This window comes from Anser anser (genome assembly GCF_964211835.1).
Source record: "Anser anser genome assembly, chromosome: 6".
NCBI lineage: Eukaryota > Metazoa > Chordata > Aves > Anseriformes > Anatidae > Anser > Anser anser.
The window spans coordinates 4247202-4266162 of NC_139726.1; the positions used below are offsets into that span (position 1 = coordinate 4247202).

An 18961-nucleotide genomic window follows, 5' to 3' on the forward strand; every position below is an offset into this window, starting at 1 on the left:
ACCTGTAGATGTCAATTATGTGTTTAAGTGGCAAATTTCTATCAGCTAGAACCTGGGCTGATAAAAGCAGACTATTTAGGTCAACAGATAGCTATCACAGAGCGAGAAGCAGTCACTCCAGAACCAAGCTGCCTTTAAAACCAGTAATTTTGCTTGCCCTACCTGATCGGTTGAGATGTGGTGAGATGATTGCGAGGCAGCGCCGCCGTGCACGGTGCAGTGCATGCACCACCGGGGTGCACAGCACAGCACCACGGCCTCGGCTGTAAATCAGCACCTGGCTGACTTTGCACCTGCGTGGAGAGGCACTGTTGGTGCTCTGGGACGTTTCAGCACAATCACCTGCTTTTCAGCCACAAAGTTAACTTCAGCAGGGCTGCAGGTACACCTGAGCGAGCTAGTTAGGCTTTGGAGCTGGGTCTGGTGTTTGTTACTCCAGAAAGGAGCAAGTAGGTATAATAGAGCAGGGAAGGAATGTAATATTTTCAAGAGTAGATCTTGTGATGTAGAAGGCTGCATTTGAACAGGGTTCCCCAACCCAGTGTTCAGTCTGTTTTTGAATGCACACTGTACACATGTTCACCTTTTCTCTTCCTGCTTCTGGCGTGCGTTTCAAATAAGCTGCTGTTCCAAGCCAAGCATTATAATTATTCTTCCCGTTTGTCTCGCGCAAGGCATTTATCGTTGGTTTCATCTTGCTTTCCTTTTGCAACAATTTTGTTTTGGAGGAGTATATATGACAAACTGTTATGTAAATTTGTCTTGTATCACAACCACATCCTCCAACGCATCGCAATGTTATCTGTGTTCCTTCAAGGTCAGCAGCCCAAGCTGTCCAGCACTAACTGTATTAAACTAATCAGACATCACTCATAGACATACACTTCATTAGTTTAACTTACAGTTACATTGACCCAAGATAACTTAACTCCAATTTGTCAAGTAACCCACATCTTGGGAAAGGGGGGGAATGACGATGACTTTAAAAAAAAAAAAAAGAAAGGAAAAAAAACAACGCAGCAGCTTGAAAACTCACTTGAAGTTAATAAACTTGCAATCTGTCATAGACTTATGTGCAAATATAACCTTTACTGACAACAAATAAATCTGATCAAACCAATAGTGCATCTTAAAGAGAAGAAAGCTTTTTTTCTTTGCTGATGCTGTTAGGGTTTGATTAGACAGAATCAAATAGTCAAAGTTCACAAAGATGCAGTGTCTAAAAAAGGATATGTACCTTATCCTCAGCTGCGGGATAAAATTTTAGGAACAAGGGCTGATAGGACTGGTGAGAGGAAAACTGATTAGAGGTACCTTCTACTTTCCGTATTTTTAATGTTTGTTTTGTAATTGAATGTTTCAAGTATTTTATTAAATTGAAAGCATAAATGCATCAGACTACAACCTAATGAGGCTGACTACTCTCTCCTACTAGAAAAATCATTGATTAAAATTAACATTGATTCTTTTATTTCTGGCTTGCTAGTAACCATTTAAGATCTGCTTCCCAGGCAGTAGTTTGCTTGTGAAGATGAAATTATCAAACTGGCAGGAGTGTGTGTTTTGAATTACACATTTAAATATTTAAACCTTCTTGTGAGGTAGTGGGAAATAGCAGATCTACATTATTTACAGCATTGACGTTATTTGTAGAACAAAAAATTTCTTTTCCAAGTGATGTTTTTTAAATACGACATTTCATAAATATCTTGTTTCTGTTTGTGCATTTCATGATACAGAAAGGTCACAAATATTTCAAGTGCAAACCCTCCTGGTGACTGTGCCGCCTAACTGAATTTTGCTTTTCCAGCTGTACTTTATTTCTCCCACAAACTAGCAGCTTGAAATAATACTGATGCAAACTCTCCTGATAATTTTGCTCTATGTATACAGCATACGGCTGTATGTATACCTTTTAAAAGACAGATACTTCTGTTCATATGAGCTAGCTATGGGAAGAAGGCAGCCTTGTTACTTTCCAAGTGAGGTTCGGTGCATTGAGTAACAGCCTTAAAAAGTGCTTTTGAAGCAGACCATGAGCTGAACAATGATAGATGTTAAAATGAGGTACTCTGCAGTGACCAGTGAGTTTGCGATGAACTTGCAAATAGTTATTTATCAGAGAACAGACGTGTACTCCCTTGAGCGAGACCCAGGGTGGCCAAGTTCCTGCTGCGAGCGGAGCAGCCGATGTCTCGGTGCGCCGTGAGTGATGTTCCCCTGAAGAGCGAGGAGATCTACCCAGACTGTTGCAGGGAGTTATATCCTCGCCCTTCAAGGGGAACACGCATATTTTGGAAGGCATCACAGACTTAGGATTTCATCTGCAGCACTGCACAGATTTATATTGCTTCCCTGATGTGATGTAAAGGCAGTGCTGTGTTTCTCCAGAAAATGTTCCTGTCTATTTTCATGTCTTCTTTGTGTGTTGTTAAACCACCTCCCATCTTCATTCATCTCCTTAAAGGAGGACGGATGCCCTGATGAGTATGGAAGATCAACCACGCGATGCGTGCCCTAAATTCAGCAGCCTGTAAGCAGCTTTTTCTAGGTGGCATACGTAGCTGGTAAACCTAATGTGCTCAGATATAGAGAGGGATGTGTTAGGGCCACAGAGCATTTCTCAGAGCTTTCTTGAGTTGCCCTGCAGAGACTCACGTGATTTTTCCTTACTGCCCTGATTGGAAAGGAGGTGTCTGTGCGGGGGCTACGTTAGGACGAGGAGTTTGATGCGCTTGGTCCAACTGCAGCTTTCCAGAGCCTCCTCCTGTCGGAAAGGGAGGAGACAAGGACTTCTGCAACTCATCTCTCCTTTCTACCACTTCCCTGCTGTCTCTCTCTGAGTAGTAGGAGCAAGATGGTTTTGTCTCTTCTCCAAATTTTTGGCTGCTGAGAAATAGTGAGATTTTTCTCTGGGAGTTGTGATGCAGTCCTGTGCGTTACGCTCCTTCACCCCAGGAGTCACAGCAATGCAGCCTTTCCTAGGTGGCAATTTCCAAATTGCAGCGTTTTAAACAGGCTGAAAAAGGGCAGTGTTACTGCCTGCTTTTTGTAGAAAACTTTTTGCAGCAACCCCAGAATTTTGTTATCGGCTGAAGGAATATTAGCATCTTTATTCCATAAATTAGGGAGGTCCGGCACAGAGTCGTGACCTCCTCCGTCAGGCTGCGGAGCCGATGTGTTGTCTGCTTTGTCTCCCAGCTTGCTTCAGACAGCTTAAGTTCTCTGATAAATGTAGATGTGTGATCTTGTTGAAAATTGTTTTCCATAGCACATAATGACTTTTCACTGGTTCGAAGAAGCCTTTAACAAAAAAGATTTTTTTAGATATTTTTTTCCTTAGTTAAGGGAAGTTCTCAAATTTGAGAAATTATTAAAACATTTCATGAAAAGGTAAATATTAGTTGCTTTTCTTTTTCCTGTAATTTTAATCTTTATTACCATGAAATAACTTACAAATTTAAAATAATAAAACAATCAACATGACACACAAGAAGAACACATTTTTGTTTTAATAGAGGCTATTCTCTGTAGAAAATGTGATCCAAATACAAAAAAGAGTGCAAGATTTTGATTTGAAAACATAAAGTGCATTGTAGCTTCCAGTTTGTTTTAATAGTACTGCTAAATTATTTTCAAAAAAATATATATATAAATATAAATATTATGTGTTACAGTCAGTACTGCCCCCCAGGTAGCTGTTCATATGAATAAAGATTTTATTTGTAACAAACTCGTGCCCTGAAATACCTCTAGGGTAAATGTTAGTATATATATACCCCCTGATACTTGACAACTATATTTTAAAGACAAACTCTATGCTTTTTACATTTTACGAAAGAGAAGAAAAATCATTGTTTCAATTAATAGAGCTCTGAAAAAATTTGAGGGGTGTGGTGGTGAGCAGTGTATATCACATTCCAAGAGTATATAACGGTGATGTGTGTGTGTTGCTTTGTTTTGCTTTTTAAATAATATTTTAAGATTACCAGATTAAAGATTGTTTCAGATCTGATGCTTTCATTCTGTTCTATAAGGAAAAAAAAACAGGCATGCATTGTTATAGAGTGAATTCTTTGCTAAGTGACGAACTGGTGGTGTTGAATGTTGAACATTTTCTGATCGTGATCCTGTAATCTTGTATTCCAGTGAGTAATTCAGTGTACGAGCAATCCCACGAAAACATAACACAACTTGCATGGGTGAGCATTAGTAAATTCGAGTACTTGGTACCTTCTAAATGCATTCTTTTTTATAAAAACAACCTGTAAGTAGTAAGTCCTGGGGAAGAAGTTGAAGATTGGAATTGAAGTAAGGCAGTCAAATTTCAGGCATTTCTTTTAAAGATGAATACACAGATGCCCATTTGTGCTGGAACACTTCTGTCTTCTGTATGTCTGCATGTCAAATACGGGCATCTTCTGTGTGGGAAGAGGAATCATGTTCCCCAGGTTAGCGGTCTTCCCAGCTTTTGGCCCTAGTAGGGGTCAGGTAATAAATAGCGCGTGTAGTAGTATGTTAAATGAAATATAACCACATACCTAGAAAAGTTTATACTCGATCCTTATTTTTGCATATTTGATGGTGTGTTTGCTTTAGTATGTAGGTGAATAAAAGTTGACCCTTATTTTGGTATCCTTTTTTTTTTTCCCTTCTCATTGTGAGCTTAAAAAGTGTGTGTGAATGGTGTATTCATGCCAGATTGACTTGGAACATAGTCCTAGAGAATAGGTTGGTGAACCATCTTTCGTACTTTGATCGGGTGACCCAAAGGGGCAGAGAAATAAGGGGACTAAATGAAATAGCTGGTACCCCCTGAAGACAGGGCTTGGGTCTTATCTCTGATTAAAAATAATGTGGGTGTAACTTCCTCATTTCTATAGCCTCGCTGGTGGGTACAAATCACAGTGTGCTTACCTTGCTGTGGGGATGTACCAGGAATCACAGATCCCCTTCATTTAAGGGGCAAAGTTCGCTGACAGACAGCTGTAGGAGAGGGTGCTTCATCCCGAGTTCCTCATTCACACTCCCTAGCTGCATAAAGGGTCATTACTTCTTTCATTTCATTAGCACTAAACTTGATTTCGTTTCTTCCTTTTCTATTTTTTTTAGAAAAAAAAAAATAATCCGTTGAGTTCACCAAGGTTAGTTAACATGGGCTTGTGCAAACACATAGACATTCCTTCTGCCCACGCTTTGAACTAGCTGGTTGTGAGCTAGCGGCGCACCAGAAGGCCATATGGCCCTACCGGCGCCGTGTTGAGCCTCAACTAATAAGCCCTACCGAGATCCAAGGCACAGGCACCGTGTACCGAGCTGAAACAACTTGGTGACTTCTGACCAGAGCTGGCTCCTGTCCAGCCAGCTTAGAGTGTATGCGAAGGGCGCACACGTCCATATGGAAGCGCACGAAGCTCCGCAGCGTGTCGCAGATGATACCCTCCACTTTATGGCCCCGGATAATGGAGGTTGTCCCAGCCTGAATAAGGGGTGTGAATTCCTTTCTGCTGCGGGGAGCTCGGAGGCCATCTGATGCTGAGCGCGCGTCACGTGGGGACGTACGTGCAGAACGGGGCTCGGTGTTGTTAGCTTAATACCGCCCCAAATCTGTTCCGAAAACTTTGGAAAATGTTACCGCTTAAGTAAACTTCTTCAGAAGAGTGTAAAATCTAATGTGTTTGAGAACTATTTTTATCAGAACGCTAATATAAATCCATGCTTTGTTAAGGCTGACAAAAGAAAAAATCTATTCTAGTATTATTTTTTTCATGGGTGGACAGTGTAAATTAAGGTTACTGCTCCAGTAAAAGGCTTAAGTCAAGTCTCAGGACAAAGTCATTTCATACGTTGAATAATACCACTGCTGTCTTCTGTCTCTGCTCAGGATTGGACTGCTAAAATTTTACTTTCAGGCAGCCTCTCCGGGATACTGCAAAGTTTTCCTAAGTCGGCGAAGGAGGTGGGCTCTCCTTTGTTGGGCAGATTAATTACCTTGCTGCCGCGGCGCAGAGCAGCCAGAAGCAAAGTTCTGCTGCTTGAAGCCCTTGTGCACTGCGACGTTTTGAGAGTGAATGTTTTTATTCTTAGGTCTGGCTGTGAAAAACTGTGAGGGGGGGAGGACACACGACAGCAAAAAATCTTTTGAGAAACGGGACAAATAATTTTGTAAGTAAACTACCTGAAATTTATTCAGGCAGGCAGCAATATGATCTTAAACATTCACTTTGCATTAATCAACTTTGCCTCAGATAAAATCCTGGCAGATGGTAGCTATTCATTTTAAAAGTGACAGGTTTTCTTTACATTTTTTTTGGTGTGTAACCCCCCCCCCCCACATGCACACTTGTCTCCAAAAAAAGTTTAGTAGTATCATTTGCCCGACGTGCGTTTTTCTTAACTACACTCCCGTTATTAAGCAGTTTCACAATTTGGATAGTTAAAAGGGGTTTTAGATGAATTTAAATCAAGGCTCCCTCCTTTGAAGTCAGTGGAAGTATATATGATCTCAACTTCGGCACAAATAAGATGAGAATGATTAACACAATGCAACGAGAGGTGCGGGAGTGGGAAGTAAGCTAGTTGCGATTGGTGCATGATCTATAGACAGTGCTAATGCGAAATGGCAGTTGTCCGTTTGATGTGTAAAAGATTTGCTGAAATTCCAGAAAAATATTCTGATGAGACAATGAAAGAACAGTCTGTTTTTTCAAACTGTAGCATGTGTTTTTCCTTTATGTTCTTGAGTGCCTGGGGAAATCCGTATTTTTCTTTCTAAAATGAATTTTATGAATCACCTGGAGAATTGATATTTACATTGCTAGCAGTAAAATGTAATGAAATTGTGCATTATGATTCGGTATTTCTGCACTTAGGATTTTAATGAGTATTTTATCTGTCCTTTTAAATGGTTGCTGTGCATATATTTTATTTCTAGATTACTTATAGATTACATTTCTATTTTCAGATAACAAATATATACAGTACTATATTATAAAGAATATGATACTTTCTAGAATTCATTGTCATTTTCGTCCGTAACACTAATTTGATCTTCCAAGAGGAAAGAAACAGCTTTTGGTTTATATCTAATAAAGAAAAAAATCCTGATTTTTTTTTTGTTGTTCTATGCTGCTTTTTTCCTAATCTTTTTTTTTGTACCTATAAAACAAGTGATACAAATGTTGTCGGGTACTTGGTTTGCACGTGATTTGGATTTATCGCTTTATATTCCGGTGTCATAAATAACTAGCTTTCTTAACGGGTACTTACAGCTTGGCTGAATTTTGTGAATTATTTATAATAAAAAAAGAGATTTTATGTAATGCAAACTGTTTGTAGCAAAACAGTTTGGGAGAAGATCTCCGTTAACACCGATGTTTTTTTTTCTTTTTGCGAGCGTTATCCTGGCCCCCGTGCACCGAAGGTCGCCTTTCTGTGAAACTCAGAGCGCCGCGCCTCAGGTTGCCGGGGCCGTTTCAGCTGCCAGTCTACAGCAGCCCAAGAATTCGAGAATTTAGTTAGGAAGGTTAGCGTGGAGCCAACGTGAGGAGGAGCTGTAGACACGAGGGCTGCTGGCGGGAGGCGCGTTGTGGTCGGATCCGCCGCAGGGTGGCTGCTGCCGTGCGGAGCAGAGGCGCGAGGCAGCGGAGCATCTGGAGGGCCGCTGGACGCGACGTCCAGTTGTACCACAGGAGGTATCCTGGACTCGTCATGGCAACGTTAAACCTTTCAGAAGCTGGGGGTTCCTAAATGGAATGCAGATGAGACGATTTAAAATATTTCTTCGTATGGTCACTTCTCTCATCTCACAGTTTGTCACAGGATGTTTTTCTGGCAGCAGATTGTACTGGCTACTTAAGTGGTGTAGGGAAAGAAAAGCCTTCAAAACGGGCTTTCTGAGCAGTTGCATTCTTCATGTATTTAACAACCGGTGTTGCTCAGCCCTGAGTGCTACCCTATTTCTTTCTCTTTTGTGTCAGCCAGTTCAGACCGTGGGCAGGCCTCACCGCCAGCCCAGGGCCGCCATCAGGGCAGCCCATGTTGCACCAGCAGCCACTCACCTTTTCTACAGGGAATCCCACTGCCGTGGGCACCAACGTGGGTGTTACAGGCTGGGAGGACAACCAGTACTCCTACAGCTCGGTCATGCAGCTCTGGGGTGTTTGTTAGCATCTGCTGGGGTGCCCCAGAGTTGCAGCCTGCGTTTTGAATGCGCCGAGCCAGCCCTTGGGATACGGAAAGGCTAGGTAGGTCACTCCAGGGAATGTGGTGAAGGGTGTTTTCTGGGTTTATCTCCTCGGTTCCTCTGTGATTACAGCCGTTTACAGGATTGTAACCTGCGTGTGGCTATGTAGGCAGGTGATGGCTGTTAACAAGTGCTGCGGCTTGGTAGTGCTGCGGGGAAGCTGCAGGGCAAAGCAATGCTCCTGGGCCAATATCACGCGGCGCCTTATTCGTTGTCCCCTGCTTCTTGTGCGCTGAATGTCCGTAAGAGGTGGCCTGAGTGCATTAAATACTCTCCAGAAGCATCTCCTCCTGGTTTAGTTTTGTCTAAAAAAAAAAAAAAAACAGTTCATGGCATTGGAGACCACTCTGGTGAGAGCTGAGGCGCAGTGAGTGAGGGTGGTGGTTAGAGTCGCTCCATAAACACTCTTCTGAATCAAACTGAAATGCTGATCTAAACCGACCCATAAAATACTTGACTTGGTGATTTGTGATGCTGTTAATAAATATGCAGCATATACCTAGCCTGTAGTTTGATTATATGCCAAATGACGGTGCGTTGGACTGCATTAAATTTAATACGGACTTCTGACTCCTCCAAACTGTAGTTTGATCAATTTGTTGCCTCCTCCTCCTCCCTCGTACGCTAGTAAGCCCAAGTGTCTTGGGAATGATACCTGCTATCGGTATGCTTTGATTTATTATGATGATTAATTTACCTTCCCTTGGAAAAAAAAAAAAAAAAGTAAATTCTGTCTATTCATTTGAATATCTTTGACAAATAGCAACCAAAAGGCTTTTCTCCTTATTTTATAATGAAGATTTTTTGCAATCTCCGTATTTCCTTGGACAGTGTTTTCCCTTTCTTGCCTCTGTCCTTTGTCCCTGTCTTTTCCTCCCTCCCTCCTGCACATATACTCTGACGGTCCAGTGGACACAGTCATTTTAAAGAATGCTTTCCATTTCAGAGCACTAATTTTTTTATTGTTTATGTTTATAACCTTGCCGAATTGTTCATCATTTTTTGGTTTAGCTCTCTTAATTTTACTTGTTGCGCACTGGACCTTATGTTTCTGTATAATAGCAACTTTAAGAAAGAATGAAGGAAACAACACAAGACAGAACATGAGAAGTAGATATGTGATTTTTATTTTTTTTGTTCAGATGGCTTACTGGAAGAATTTATACCTGTTATCTATACTGTTTCTAGTAATTACTAGGAAGAAAGATATATCTAGACTGATATATATAGAAAGATATATCTAGCCTAACATTTCTCACACCAATTTCACCTGATGTAACTACTTAAAATGTTTAATGATTTATAAAATGTTTTTTTTAAAAAAAAACCCAAAATGTAAATTATTCTAAAAAAAAAAGTGGTAGAAAAATTATTTCAACTGTTTTTTTGTTGTTATAGCTAAGCAGTATTCCTGCTATGAGTCTTGTTAACGTGTATTTTCTTTGAGTAATTTTTTTTAAACGTAATGTATTTTGCATATAATGAAGACGTGTGTCTATTTGGAATGTGAAAAGATCTTTTCTGTGGAGTATTATTATATGAAGACATTTTTGAATGCATATAATGCTATGTATATTACATATGGGTGAATTAAAAAAAAAGGAGAGGAGTAATTCGAGAATATCTGCAATTTTTATTTATGTAAAAGAATATCCCATTTTTAATTAAAGATGGAATTTAAGAATGATAAATGGGACCATTATCTAGTAGCAGTTAGTTTGCAGGCATTTTTTCCTACTCTTCCGCAGAGTGCTGCAGGTTTGACAGTGCCTTTGGCTTTTGTGAGCAAAATGCATTTCATACTTGTGACAGAATAGTTGTAACTCACTAAACATGAAACAGTTATCATACATAGCGACATCTCTATGTTTAAACCCCGAGGAACAGAATTATTTTAAACTGTGCATATGCAGAAACTTCCTGGTAATCAATTTTATTAGAAACGTAGCAGCAGCTAAAAAATTTTATATGCCAAATGTATTCGGAGAAATAGTGCTAAAGATACTAAAATTATGCAAGAAGACGAATTTCTGGAGAAACTGTAATGAAAAAGTTGTCTTTTATTTTATTTATTTTGTTTTGGAGGGAAATGATTCCTAAATTAACTTTAGGAGGCGAATTTCTCTTGTTATAGCTGTCCTGTAATAAATTGTAGATGAGCCAAAATTAGATGTTATTTCTGAAGGAGCTATGCTACATCATACTGTTTACACTGCCAGACATAACTTCTGTCTGCCTTGTAGCCATTGACAAAAAAAGGAATGTGTGCTTTAGCCCTGTTTTCCTTCAAGGATGTCCAGTTCATCCTGACACTGGCAGAGGCTGATGCAGTTAATGGGTAGAGTGGTGATGGGCAGTGAGCGCAGGGGTTCTCTACAACCAGCCTCACTATTTTGCCCCATTTGGTAAAATTATTTTTGTCTTTGGTACTAGACTAGCCTTTTTCTTGTTTGTTCTTTTTTTGACTTTAGGATGAAACAACAGCCTCTAAATGAGTTTTTTTTTTTTTTTGATCAGCTCCCTGAAAATCAGTAGATGCTTTGAGAGGAACTTGAGCTCGCCATCAGGCATGATGCACCTCTTAGTATGACCCGTGGTTATCCTAGGAGCAATTAGCAGCTCCGTGCCTGCCCTGGTATCATGCAGGGCATGCTGAATGACCCTGCTGTTTTCCCCTTTTTCTCTCTGTTACTTTCACAGAGCATCAGTATCCTGACTGGGAGAGAAGTTCATTTGACTAGGATCCTCTAGAACGAGCCTTTGTCTTTACAAGGTCACTTTTGATGATGCCTTCAAGATACTAGTCAAGAGGCCCTGTAAGAAAGGGGACTTAAGTTACAGAGCTGTCTGCTCTAGACTTAACGTTAATGTCTGCTCGAGTTTATATGGGTTGAATCTGGTTTACAATAGTGCTTACTCTCTGCAAGGCCTGCGTGAAATCTCATGAGGACCTTGTGGCCCCAAGCTACTTTTGAGTCAAACTTGAGTAGTTTCTGTGGCTCTTGAGGTGTTCAGGTCTTAAGTGCTTTAAACGCAGATCTCAGGTCTTACCCAAGACTGAAGATCTCTAGGAAGATGTCATAGAGAGGAGTTTCGAAACAGGACACTTCTAAAACACTGTTTACCAGCATTAACAGATGTATGGAAGGTCATAGACATTGTGAATTGCATGGGGTCTCTGGGGTTCAGTCGTATTAGAAGACAAGATTTATGGTGTCTCTGGCAGGCATCTTCCAAGGGACTGTTCCTCAATTATATTTCTTATGCACATGGCTCAGTTTTCTTAGATACTGAAGGATCTAATAGCTTTTCTCTGCCTTCAAGAGATCCCTTGGTGGGTGCAAGACCAACATGTTCAGAGCTCGGGTGGAGGAGCATTTGAGAAGCTTGCTTGCTTCCTGCATTTTTAGGCTGTGTGAAGGATATTTCAGCTGTTCTGCAAACGCCTAACAAAACAGGGGCCTGAATTTTCTTATCTCAGACATCTGCCGCTGACCCCAGATGTTGCTGGGGCTCTGCATTTCTCTTAGCCAGTAGTCTTTGCATTACGTGGTCGAGATATAGTAATAACAGGAATGTTTTTTTTATTGGATGAGATAGTAGTCAAAGATAATATTGTTGCCTATTAATTGCTTGACTATGAGTGAATCATGAAGAGGAAGGTAAAAAACCTGACTGTGTTACATGCTCGGGGTTGTTACGTTATCACTTTGGTATTTGTCTTCCCCTTATCTCTTTAACTCACCTTTGCGGAGTACATTTTAGACTATACGTGTGTGCATTCCTTTTGATTTCCATCCCAGCACGTGCTGTGGAATTTAAAACCGTAACTTTATTAACTCTTGCTTGTAGTATCTTGGATGTCGTCTCTAAAATGCCAGCGTTACAAGGGGGTTGTAATGCGAGCTGTGGTGCATTGTAGGTGGAGTATTTCGTCTCTCTGCAGATTGCCAGTATTAAGTGCCAGACCATACAAGCAGCCTTCTGACCACAAAGCCTGACCACGCTCGGTCTATTAGCTGTACTCCAGAAGTATTTGTTTAGTTTTCCCTCAGATGGATAACCAATATGGAACATTCTGTCCACAGAAGTCTTATTAAAGAGGTTAGAGCATCCTGCTAATTAGGAAAAACTAATTAGGCAGATTGTTGCGCCTGTAACCAGAACTTTATATTTTAATGGATTTGAAATGTGGTATATTTATTTTTCCTATTGTAAAATACACTTTTCTTTTAAACGTTTGGAAATAGTCTTCTTGAAGAGATTACTCAGAGTAAGAAAGCAGCAACTTTCTCGTTTTTTAATTTATTAAATAAGCTTTTGATGAATATATGCTGTAAAATTGATGAAATCATTAATTCATTCCAGAACTGTAGCAATCAAAACTATTTTGTCTATTACCTTTCTCTTGGTGGATTGAAAGTTTCTAACTGCCCCAAAGAGGAGCTGAAACAAGTTCATAGGGAGAAACACTATAGTTTGTGGCTGCAGTAAAATTAGGCTTAGGTGGAACACACATTCAGCAACGATTCTTTGTCTCCTTCACGCTAAATTTCATTAGCTGCTCTTTCTTTGAGTCTTGGGAAGTTTATCATGTTTAAAACCGAACTGAACCAACTTGCGAGTGCCCTAGCAGTGCTGTTTTGGACTTTCATCGTGTACAAAATGGAACCTGAAAATCAGCCCGTCCTCGGTTGTGGTGTGACCTGGAAGCAAGACGCTAGGCGTTGGTTGACTTTTCAAGGTCTGCGTCTGAATTCCTGGCAGCGGGTGCGTTTGGGTGCAGATGACTGGTGCTGAGGCATTCGCTTCGTTTGCGAGGTGCCACGTGGAAGGCAGGGGATGTTTGTGACTGGGGGGAGAAGGTCTGACTCGAGATGCACTTATCTGTATTGGAGATGGATTGCTCTGTGATGGCTACTTTTGAACGTTTTCCCAGCTACACTGTGCTCTGAACTTGAATTAGTATTAGCATTTTTTCAAACTTGTCAGGCTGTGTTTTGTGAAATGCCTTGGCTTGTGGAGAAGCCTCGTAGCCAGGAGCTGTGGGCAGTAACCTTGCAAAAGGCTTGCAAGACTTGTTTCTCCGCTGTCAGCCTCTGCCACCACCAGACCTTCTGTATTTGCAGGACTGTCAGCTCTGGCTTTGGCAAGTCAGATTTGTGTTCAGCATCTCTGATGACCTGCGGATTTGCACCCTTTCATGTTTCTGCAGTTTAGTCTTCAGCATAAAATCTGGTCTATTATCAGCCAGACAGGTCTAGGTAGTTAGCATGATGTCATGTCTCTTAAGCAGTTTATGGAACAAGGATGAAATTAATGGCAATAAATATTTTAGATGGTTTTTGTTTGGCTTCTTAAGCAAAATAGTTTCTTTAGGTGAGAGGTTATTTTGCATGTGACTCTGCTCTATGATGTATCGGTGGTTTTAGTACATAGGATGCTTCTCTCCCTTCATGTCATATGTTGAAATTGCTACTTGCAGTTAATAGCTTTGCAGATTCTTGTTTATTTACTGGCCATTCCTCTGAAGTGGATGACTCCTTTAGCCTTCAGTGATTGGAGGCATTCTGGTCCTCCATATAACTGTACGCGTACGTATTTTTGCTGTTAAGAGCCACAAGATTGCTTCTTTTTCCCCTGCACCATGTCTTGTTTCATTGGGTAATATAGAGAAAGCGGATCGGAGGGGGGCAGTAAATGAGGAAGGCATATTGTTGGACGTGCTTGTGGTGCAAAGAGCCTGCTCTGCCCCCTGCCCTGGCTCCAGCTGGGATGTGCGGTGCTGTTCCCTTGTCACGGGCTTGGAGAGGCTGGAGCCGGCTGGGCAGTGCGGGGAGAGAGGTTCTGCTTCATGGACGTGGGTGTCCGTTAGTTTGGGGTCTTCTGCACCATTCAGAAAGCAGAGTAACTGCCCTGCCTTATCCATGCTTCAGGATTTTGGTGTTGGGTGAGAGCAGTTCTGTTCTTCCCAGTAAGCTTTCGCTGTGTGGCTGATCCTCTGTTTTATTTGGGTTTTTAACAGCATTGGAAGTAATTTTCAGGCACCGCTTGCAGACCAGTTTGCAGATGACTCCAGCTTAGTTCATCTTGGCTTTCCACACTCCTTCCCTTTCTGTGTTTTGCCACACTCTGACATTTTAACTGTCACTGGCCTTTCCTCCTGGCATTTCAGGCTGTGCATCCTTCCCTCTGACATTGCACATGTCCTGGTAGAAGTCTATTGCAGAGATACAGGCTCTGGATTTGCCAGCAGCTGGGCATTTCTGTATCAATAGGCAGCGTTCAATCGTGTTGCCTTGAGATCTAAATAAATTTGCATTTATCTGAATAAATCTTGATGTTTTGAACCTTGACTCTCTAATGCTTCATGCTCGGGTATTTTTCTGCATTGTTGAGGAGGATGACTGTAGTAAAACCATGAGCTGATTACTCCTTCTAGTAGATAATAATTTCTTAATGCGGGAGGGATATTAGGAAGAATAGATAGTCTTGGAAGACTCTTTGTGGAATAAGGCTTAAGCACCACAGCAGTAGGATGTGCAGTCCCCTTCATGCGAGGTCAGACATAATTTGGCTGTTGTGGGACAGATTAGCTGGCATCAAAGGACAAAAATCATGTAGGTTCTAGAAAACACTTAAAAAAACATACAGGAACTCTACTATTTTGCAATAATTGTTGTTGCTTATCATGGTATGTTGTCACGCTTGGATTTCAGCCCAATTACAGCCGGGCCCCAGGCCCGTGTAGATGTGCCTCTCTTTGGAGGAGCAATGCCTGGATCTCCTTGCTCTTGGTTTCCCCCATGCCACGTGCGTGTCTTACGGTACTTCTGTGGCAAATGACTCTGAGTCACGGGTCGGGCTTGAAATTCAACAGCTTGAAATTCACCTAGCTCGCGCCGAGCAGCGCTGCGGCCTGCAGGGCAGCGGGGCGGTGCTGAGGGGCCGTGGCCTGCAGGGCTGGCGCTGAGGGGCAGATACCTACACCGACCGGGGCTGCTCTTCATGTCCAGCATTGCCCTAAACCCCCATTTGCAGTGGGGACACCACGTGGCGGTGGCTTCCTCCTCGCCAACAATATTGAAAAGAGAAACTAAGATTTTGGGGGGTGAGGTTTATTGAAATTTCCACAGCATGCCAAAATAGGTTTTTATTAATGGGTCTTAGCCGTGTAAGATAATTCCTTGTAAAAGTATTTTATTTAAGTATTTTTTTGTAAAAGCTTTTCCTGGAGTAGGTAACTGAAAGCAAGACAAGATGCTGCGAGTCTAGCCTGTGTTTTATGGGGTGCTCCAAAGGCACAGTGAGCCAGGGGATGTTTGTGAGGAGGACAGCGTTAGAGAGAAGGACGGGAACGGGTGCTGAATTTTACTTTATTTATGTGAGCTTTTAAAAATGTTAATGTTGATCCGTGATAGTATATTATCAAAAGTTCAGTTTTCCTAAATCTGGTTGATGGACTCTAGAAGAGCTCTTGTGTCATCCCTTGCAGCTTTTCCCCCACTTAAAATTTTGTGAGATGCTTTCATTACGAAAGCCATTGAATTTAAGATTTTTCCTGTCATGTCATATGAATGTGTTTTTGCCGTAGTGGCACTTGCCCGTTTTGGATTATTTTCTGCCTATGAATATTATGTGATTTCTTGTTAAAGTGAATGACAAGATGATGTATGACATACTTGAGATGGTATTGAGCAGAGTCTAGTTGGAAAATTGCAGTGATAATTTTCTTTTTACATCTCAAACTTAAACGCCATTGAGGAAAAAAAAAAAAGTGTAACAGACAACTCAAGAAAAGCATAAGGGGAAACCTTGAAAAATTACAGGGAAATTTCCATAACAGATACACTAGTAATGCTGGTTTAATAATGATTTCCTGTCATGAACTATTTTTATCATATGCCTGCTCTCTGACGTGGCATTCTATTTAACATTTTTGAGAGCCATGTTTTAATCAGATTAAGCTCAAGGAAACCGATAGGTATCTGCTTGGCTCATGGCTTCTGCTTCTGTTTCTTATTTAGTCACAAGACTATTGTTGCTGGAATCTTTTAAAGCACATTTTGCTTCAGCTGCAGCAGGCGTGCAGCTCACCCTGCGCGAGCCTGACGGTGGTGTGCCAGTGATTTTCATGATATATGCGCAGGGTGCACCGTGGAATTATTTTGTAAATTAAAGAAGACTGATACAAACTGTTTCTTTTCCTCATGTGATTAAATAGCCAAAAATAGCAATCTATTTTTAGGCTCAAGCCTAGTAATGTTTCTTAGGAGCAAACTAACCAAAAACAGTGTGCTGGGAAAGGCTGATAATGAATAGTACTGCATTCTAGTCCACTTATGTAAAACAAAAACGCCTAATAAAACCGTGGATGTTCTTGAATCATTTTATATAGTGCGCAACATTAATAGTACTTTCCATACAGGAGATGTCAGGAGGATAAAATATAAATGCATGCATTTTTAACTTTGATGTTTTCATGTGCTTTAGTCACTAAATTGGACACAGCAGAAAAGTTTGTGAGCAGAATTCTTAGTTAGATTCTCCAGTATTGGGCATGTCCAAAATGATCAGAAAAGGTGCTGTATGACATTGGGGATTATTGGTAGTGCTTGAACATTAGTGCATTTAGCACCTCATTAGATGGTCTGGATGTTTTGGACCATGGGGGAGCATAAGCAGACTTGCTGTTAAAAAGCTCCATCTATACAAGCTTTTCTAATATCCAGAACAACAAAAAAAATGTATTAAATTTCTAATGACCTCTTTTGTCTGTTGAAAATACAGATTTTTTTTTTGCCTACACGGTAGAGGCTGTATTCAACAGCTTGGTTCGTATTGTATTTCCTCGATGTATTATTTATTTGGTTGACGTGCTAGAAATCTGTGAGTCTAAGAATTAATAAAGGTTATTAGTGACTTTCCATAATAAAATTAGCTGACCTTTAAATAAGAGCATTATACAGGGGATCTCTAAGTGGAAAAATGACAGAACGCATTTTTAATATGGTGGCCACTTCTATTACTATATTTTACAGCCACAGCATAGAATATACCTGTTACGATGCTCTTGACTGTGTATTTTCAGACAGCAATGGATAAAGTGATTTTTTGTGTTCCAGACAGGATTTAACCCTTTGGTAACAGTTCACGTTTGTCTTATATTTGGTAACATTTCAACAATCGGGAAAAAATGAAGACGCAACTTAATGTTCTGAGAATGAATGTCCTCTGGAAAGAGCAGCAATGGGAGTTTGCTGTGGTTTTCATTACGCATGATTATATGCAGATTCCTTCAGAGCTCTAACAGACTGCCTTCGCTTGCTATCAGGCATACGTGATGAACGCCCCTCAGCTGGTCAGATGCCGTGCACTGTATCAGCATGCTATTAGATGTTAATCTTTCTAGTGACTGAATTCATCTACCAGTTTAGGCAGAGACTTGTTGTAAAATGCGGAATCGCAAGTGAAGGTTGTGTTCACACCTTCTGTTTTATCTTGGGAACAGGCTCCACCTCAGGCAGGTTTCTTAAAGTAGTTATTAAAGCAAACTTTCCGAATCATTTTTGTAGTAACGGCTAACGCAGGGCTTACGCTGAACAATGGCATCGCTAATTGTGTCATTATCTGGAAAAGATCTTACAGATACTCAAAGGATGCTCTGTATTTTTCTTGTGATTTCTGAAACTTTGACAATATATGTAATGATTATGTTATAGCTTGGATTACAGGTGAACTTAAATACAGCACCACAAGCAAATCTGTAGTTTTTCAAATTTTGACTAGGTCTTAAAACGTTTGTTGAAATCCTTACAAGATATTCTGCTATTTGTAGCATCATATAGGTCTGTCTCCCCATCTGTCTCTGTTTTTCATGACGACGAGGCTCTGGTACATTTTTTTACACTTTCGTACTTATTCATTGAGCCCACTGTAATGCTGTTTCTATCATAGCTATTCGTCCAACAGCTTTTATTGATCATTTGTGATAAAAGATTTTTTCATAGGGAGAAATTTAACTAGCAATCAGTTAATTCAGTTTAATTACATTTAGTTTGATATACTAGGAAAACTAACGTAATCAGAACCCATTTTATGTGCTATTAAATAAATAAATTAGTAACATAATGCGGTGCCAAAACCTTAGGAACACTGAAAAAATATGCTCACTGAATTATTTGCTGTTAGGCCGTATTTATTAAGGAATTCGTGCAACTTTTATATTTTAAATGTAGCTACTCATCTAAGGTTCAGATTCCCTACAAATAAATCCTTATTTAACAGGATATCCCTGAGACTTTTTTTTTATTATTGGCAGCCTGACTAAAATAGTCTCATCTGGTTTAACTAAAATCTTTGCATTACTTGGCAGTGGTTTCTTTTGTACGTGGTGCTTAGAGCTCATTGAAGCTCAAATGGTACAGGAAATGCAAATCATGCAAATCATCCTCACGCTGACGATGTACAGTGGCGTGATTGAGCAGCAGTACGTATGGCTCGTGGGCTGACCACATGAAAGAAGTCATTTAAAGACCAGATGAGCCAAAGCTGGGTTAAGTTAGACTATGTGTGAGCTTCAAAGCTTATAGAATAGCATCCTTTTTAAAAATAAATTTATTTTATTAATAACACCTGCACCGAGTTCTTAAACAGTGAGAACATATAGAGGTGAACATTACATTAAATATATGCCATGCTTAAATCAGAAGGGCA

General features: G+C 40.5%; 1 protein-coding gene across 39 annotated transcripts in view; it reads left to right on the forward strand.

Moving 5' to 3' along the window:
* GTDC1 (glycosyltransferase like domain containing 1) overlaps positions 1 to 18961 on the forward strand; it is a 290802-nt gene that overhangs the window by 59096 nt on the left and 212745 nt on the right. The gene's annotated exons all lie outside the window — the stretch shown is intronic.